At 42.9% G+C, this 6,287-nt stretch overlaps 1 pseudogene; it reads left to right on the forward strand.

The window, feature by feature from the left end:
- Window positions 1-260: 260 nt before the first annotated feature.
- Window positions 261-1,145, forward strand: LOC112925701 (epithelial-stromal interaction protein 1 pseudogene; annotated as a pseudogene).
- The last annotated feature ends 5,142 nt before the right edge of the window (window positions 1,146-6,287 follow it).

The following is a 6,287-nucleotide window of genomic DNA, read 5'->3' on the forward strand; positions in this document are numbered from 1 at the left end:
TCCAGTTGGTTAACATACAGTGTAATATTAGAATCTCAGGTCTTTATGTCTTCTGCAGATAGGAAAATCACTAGGACCTGGAAGCAATGGAAATAATAATCTTTTATGTTTGAATAGCGCTTTATAATTTCAATCTATTCAATATAGGTTCACGTTCATTATCCTGTTTGATTCACAACCTAATCAAGTGAACAGGACAAATATTATCCTCTTTCTGGAAGAGAAAAAAAAAACATGGCTCAAAAAGGTTGACAGCGGAGCAAGAGCTGAAGAATCTTGAGAAGTGGAAGGAGCAACATAGAGCGAAGCCTGTTAACCTGGTGCCAAGGCGGTTAGGTGGATGCCAATCAGAGGCTGAAGTCAGGCAGAAACAACAACTCCAACTGATGCAATCTAAATACCAGCAAAAGCTAAAAAGAGAAGAATCTGTGAGAATCAAGAAGGAAGCAGAAGAAGCCCAAATCCAAAAGATGAAGGCGATTCAGAGAGAGAAGAGCAATAAAACTAGAGGAGAAAAAAATATTTCAAGAAAACCTCAGAAGAGAAGCATTTAGAGAGCACCACCAATACAAAACTGCTGAGTTCTTGAGCAGACTGGACACAGAGTTGCCAGACCGGAGTACCCGTCCAATTGCTTTTCCTGACCCACAGTCTTCAACTTGGGCCAGAAGCCGGGCTTATAAGGATTCTCTAAAGGAGGAAGAAAATAAAAAATTGCAAAAGATGAAGGAGGAACAGCATCAGAAGAGTGAATTACTGGAATTTAACCAACAGCAACAGGAGGAAGCAAGAACCAAAATCCACCAAGCTGAACACAGGAGGGTAAATAATGTTTTTCTGGACCGGCTCCAAGGCAAAAGTCAACCAGGTGGCTTGGAGCACTTTGGAGACCATTGGAATATGAATAGTGGTAACAGCTGGGATGTGTGAGAAATATTTACTTACATCTGTCCTTTGTCAACTGACCTTGAAGGACCTCACTTGATGCTTTTCCTTGATGCTACTTTGTTTACCCTTGCTGTTTTACCTTGACTTCAAATTGCCCACCTACTCAGCTGAACAACTGAGGATGACCAGTTTTTCCGTCATTATTTATGGGTGTTCGCAGGAGCTGCTTGCTAAGCTCATATTAAATTTCTACTACCAGTGGAAAAAAAAAAAAGGTTGACAGCAATATAGTAGCAAAATTGGGATTAGAACCTTTGTCTTCTGACCCCTAATTCAGTGTTCTTTCTGCTTTAACTGTAACTGAAATGGTTTTGGCCTAAATGGAATATGTTTGAAAACAAACAGAACATAATACTTGGTTATATAACAGCTGCTGGCTCAGATTTAGCAGAAGCTTTAGGAACAGAAGAGGGTGGAAGGTAACCAAGTGTGTAAGATGAGTTCTGCATTTTGAGATGTTCAACAAAAGCTGCAGAGGGTGCTCAGAACATTGACTGGGACAACACTGTGACTTCCGTTCTCAGCCTGTCATGGCTTTGCATTATTTCTTATCAACTCCAATGACAAAATCCAGCCTTTTCAGCATCGTGCCCCTACATTCCTAGCATGTCCCTCCAACTTATCTCCTAATTTCCTGCTTCCTTGCCTATGTCATACACACTCAATGAAACCCTTCCTCCTACTGTCTAACTGTCTAACTCATTCTCACATCCCAACTTCCCCTGAGGCATTTTACCCCGTCTATCTCTCTACTTAACCCTTTTGGTTTTGTTGCATGAAATCCCCATTCATTGGAAGCAATCTTTGCTAAATAAAGAAAAGAAAGTGGTAGAGATCACTCTGTAAATAACTGACAGAGGTTTATTCTTCTTTATTTTTTTAGAGGTGAGAGGGGCAGAGGGAGAGAGAGAGAGAGAGAATGAGAGAGACTCTTAAGCAGACTCCATGCCCATTGCAGAGCCTGACAGGGAGCTGGATCTCATAACCCTGTGATCATGAAGTGAGCTGAAATCAAGAGTCAGGTGCTCGATGGACTGAGCCACCCAGGCTCCCCAGAGGTTTATTATTCTTACACTTTACATTTGCTTTTTTAAAAGATTTTATTTATTTATTCATGAGAGACACGGAGAGAGAGAGGAGCAGAGACACAGGTAGAGGAAGAAGCAGGCTCCATGCAAGGAGCCCGATGTGGGACTCGATCCCGGTTCCCCAGGATCAGGCCCTGGGCCGAAGGCAGGTGCTAAACCGCTGAGCCACCCAGGGATCCCCACTTTGTATTTTCTTAGTGCTGTTTTTGACTCCCCAGCCTGACCTCAAACCCAGGATTTCTTTTCCCTGACGATTTTACTTCCCTCTAAACTTTCTCCAGTTTGTCTGTGAAAACAGTCTGGACATGGTTATGTGTGTGTGGTGGGTTGTGGCAGGGGGTAGGTGTGAAGGGGCCCTTCTCTAGGAGGGAAACATTTTTCCACTTCTCAGCTTGCAGAAGTCAACAAAATTCCTGATCCTCACGTCTATGTAGACGGCAGGAAAAGTGTCAGAAGCAAGGAAAAGACTGAAGATGAAAGCATGAGGAAGAAAATGGATGGAAATAAATCCCAGAAGTGATAGGAAGAGAATGTTGTGATATCATGAGCAAAGGTATTGGCCTGAAGAAGGGGGAAATGGGGGTTTGCTTTGTCTGGGGATGATCAAAGGGGAAGAAAACTGGAAGAAATTCTGAGGTAGAAAAGCATTTTGCAGGGGTATCTCCCAACCTTCTCAGTAAAGCAAGAGTACTTTTTTGCTGAAGTAGATGGTGGGGCATTTGAGAAGAGTAGAAACAATTTGAAGTTGTTTTGGTAAACATGGCCAGGGAGCCAATGAATAAGGTTGTGGAACAGCAATGGGAATTACTAGACTACCTTTCCCCCCACCCCTCCAAAGCACAAAAATCTATTCACAGTTTATTTCTCCTTTAGCAACCTAGCAAGTAGTAAGGCTAGGAAGAAATGATAAAAAAAAAAAAAAAAAAAGATAATATGAGGAAGATACACTGGGAGAGAATATTGGTTTCTTTTTTTAAAAAGATTTTATTTATTTGAGAGAGAGGGAGAGAGAGACCACAAGCAGGTGGAGAGTCAGAGGGAGAATCAAACTCTTGCTGAGCAGGGAGCCTGACATGGGGCTCTATCCCAGGCCCCTGGGATCATGACCTGAGCTGAAGGCAGATACCTAACCAATTGAGCCACGCAGGTGCCATGAGAGGGTAGTGTTTTACCCTCACTACCAAATCCTCTGCTTCAGGCCCCCAGCAGATGAGTACCTGCAACTGCCCCCTACCAGGCATTCAAGTGTCTGGCCTTTCTCACCTCAAATTCATCCTTCACTGCACTTATCATTCTATTGTATTCATATTTAATTGTCTCACCCATTAGACTGTGAGCAACTCCAAGGCAGTTTCAGAGTTTCTGCATCTTTTCTGTGCCTCTGGCGTCCACTCAGACTTAGTGTGTAGTAGGAACTCAATAATTGTTCTTTACATGGGGAATAATATTTCTTTTTTTGTCTTGTTTTGTTTTTTCTTTTTTTATTAAGATTTTATTTATTTATTCATGGGCGACACACAGAGAGAGGCAGAGACAGAGGCAGAGGGAGAAGCAGACTCCCTGCAGGGAGCCCAATGTGGGACTCAATCCTGGGACCTCGGGATTACGACTTGAGCCCAAGGCAGACGCTCAACCACTAGCCACCCAGGTGCCCCTTGTTTTCTTTTTTTTAGAATATATTTCTAAAACATAAATCTGATCATGCTGCTTGCCTTTGAAAATTATCTTAAATGATCCTTAGCATGGTATTCTAGCACCTCCATGTATGCTTCCATAGCTTCATCTCCTGCCACCTCCCATTTCTCACCCATATCCATAACTTAACTTAGCCATACTTAACTAGTACTTGCAGTCCCTTAGCAAGCTGAGTTCTCTGGGTTTTGTGCCTTGGCACATATTTTCTCTCTACCTACCGAGAAATGTCCTACCTATCCTTATCTACCTCACAGAGTCCTGCTCAATGACACCATGGTGGGTGTTAAGCATTCTTCTACAGGTTATCAGGGTGAGGCCACAGTCAAAGCTTATGGCCCAAACCACTTTGATTTTTCTCTGCCCTCCTCAAAGAAATAGTTAAAGCTAGCCTACGTGCTTGCTCTGATTTGTCCAGATGTCCCCTGGGTGAGAGAGAGTCTCCTTGGGTTTTTTTTTTCCTTGGGGTTTTAATGTCACGGTGAACTTATCTATTTAGCTGGTAAGGAAAGCTCTTCCCTCTCCTTTTATTTTTTAAAATATTTTATTTATTTATTCATGAGATACACAGAGATGGAGGCAGAGACATAAGCAGAGAGAGAAGTAGGCTCCTGGTGGGGAGTCTGATGCAGGACTCAATCCCAGGACCCTGGGATCATGACCTGAGCCAAAGGCAGATGCTCAACTCTTGAGCTACCCAGGCATCCCAAGCTCTTCCCTCTCCTGCAACACAACTAGAAACTGTCTATCCCAATACCCTCCAGGAGAAAAAACAAATAACTCTTCTCTTAATGCCTCAGAAGGCCAACAACGGTCAAGTATGTACCTCCAGTGGCCTGTGAGATGGCACATAGAGAAAAGCCCACAGGGGCTAAGCCAGTTGACCAAATACAGGAAAGGAGAGACGTATAGTAGGCTAGGTGGGAGCCATGGCAAACTGGAGGACTCTGCCTCATCTCAAGGTCATTTGTCTTTCCTTTTCATTTTTTTTCTTTTTTTAAATGTATTTTTTATTGATGCTCAATTTGCCAACATATAGAATAACACCCAGTGCTCATCCCATCAAGTGCCCCCCTCAGTGCCCATCACCCAGTCACCCCCACCCCCCGCCCACCTCCCTTTCTACCACCCCTAGTTCGTTTCCCAGAGTTAGGAGTCTCTCATGTTCTGTCTCCCTTTCTGATATTTCCCACTCATTTTTTATCCTTTCCCCTTTATTCCCTTTCACTATTTTTTATATTGCCCAAATTATATCTTTTCCTTTTCATACTCCATGCATGGCCTTAACCAATTTCTTTCTTTCTTTCTTTCTTTCTTTCTTTCTTTCTTTCTTTCTTTCTTTCTTCCTTCCTTCCTTTCTTTCTTTTCTCTCTCTTTCTCTTTCTCTCTCTTTCTCTTTCTTTCTCTTTCTCTTTCTCTCTCTTTCTCTTCTTTCTCTTTCTCTTCTTTCTTTCTTTTCCTTCCTTCCTTCCTTCCTTCCTTCCTTCCTTCCTTCTTTTTATAAAAAAAATTTTATTTATTTATTCATGACAGAGGTCGAGAGAGAGAGAGAGAGAGAGAGAGAGAGAGAGAGAGGAACAGGCTCCACGCAGGGAGACCGACATGGGACTTGATCCCAGGTATCCAGGTTCACACCCCAGGCTGAAGGTGGCGCTAAACCGCTGGGCCACCAGGACTGCTTCCTTCCTTCCTTCCTTCCTTCCTTCCTTCCTTCCTTCCTTCCTTCCTTCTTCTTTCTTTCTTTCTTTCTTTCTTTCTTTCTTTCTTTTAAATTTTATTTATTTATGAGAGAGAGAGAGTAGGGAAAAGAGCAGAGAAAGAGAAGGACAAGCAGACTCCACGCTGAGCGTGGAGCCCAATGTGCAGCTCAATTCCAGGACTCTGAAGTCATGACCTGAGCCAAAAACCAACAGTCAGATGCTCAACTGACTGAACCACTCAGATGCCCCTGAACCAACTTCTTTTTTGGGGTCTGCTCACTTGAGACACTTGAGAGAGAGAAGTCTGGCTTCTGAGGTCCCTGTGTCTCTAACCTCTAAAGGAAAGGAGGCAGTGTGCATAGAGGAAATAGCTTGAGAAAGGCAGAGAGGATGGAAAAACCATTGGGAATTCTTCTGCCCTAGTCACATTTGTCTCAGTGACCTACCTAGGCCTGTCATCGGTTCAGGCCACTACTAGATGAAGGAAAGGAAAGCAGTATAACAGTGTTTCATCATGTGGACTTTGCCCGGAGAGATCCAGGATAAGTCTTACTCCATAACACATTAGCCGTGTACCTTGGACAAGTCATTTAACCTCACTATGTTACAGTGCTTTATCTGTAAAATGGAGGCAATAGGAGAAGCTATTTTAAGTGTGTTGTGAAGATAGCTTGTAGTATATGCTCAATAATGTTAGCCATTATTATTATTAGCATGATCTATAACTAGCTGATAACAGTCTAATGTTTTTTTGTCTCATAGGTAACATTCCCATTTTCACAGGAGCTGTTGGTGCCTTAAACAGAGAAATAAGGAGGGGAGGTCTTTTCCATCATGATGGGGTCAGTGGGAAAGAGAT

Source organism: Vulpes vulpes, chromosome X (genome assembly GCF_048418805.1).
Source record: "Vulpes vulpes isolate BD-2025 chromosome X, VulVul3, whole genome shotgun sequence".
NCBI lineage: Eukaryota > Metazoa > Chordata > Mammalia > Carnivora > Canidae > Vulpes > Vulpes vulpes.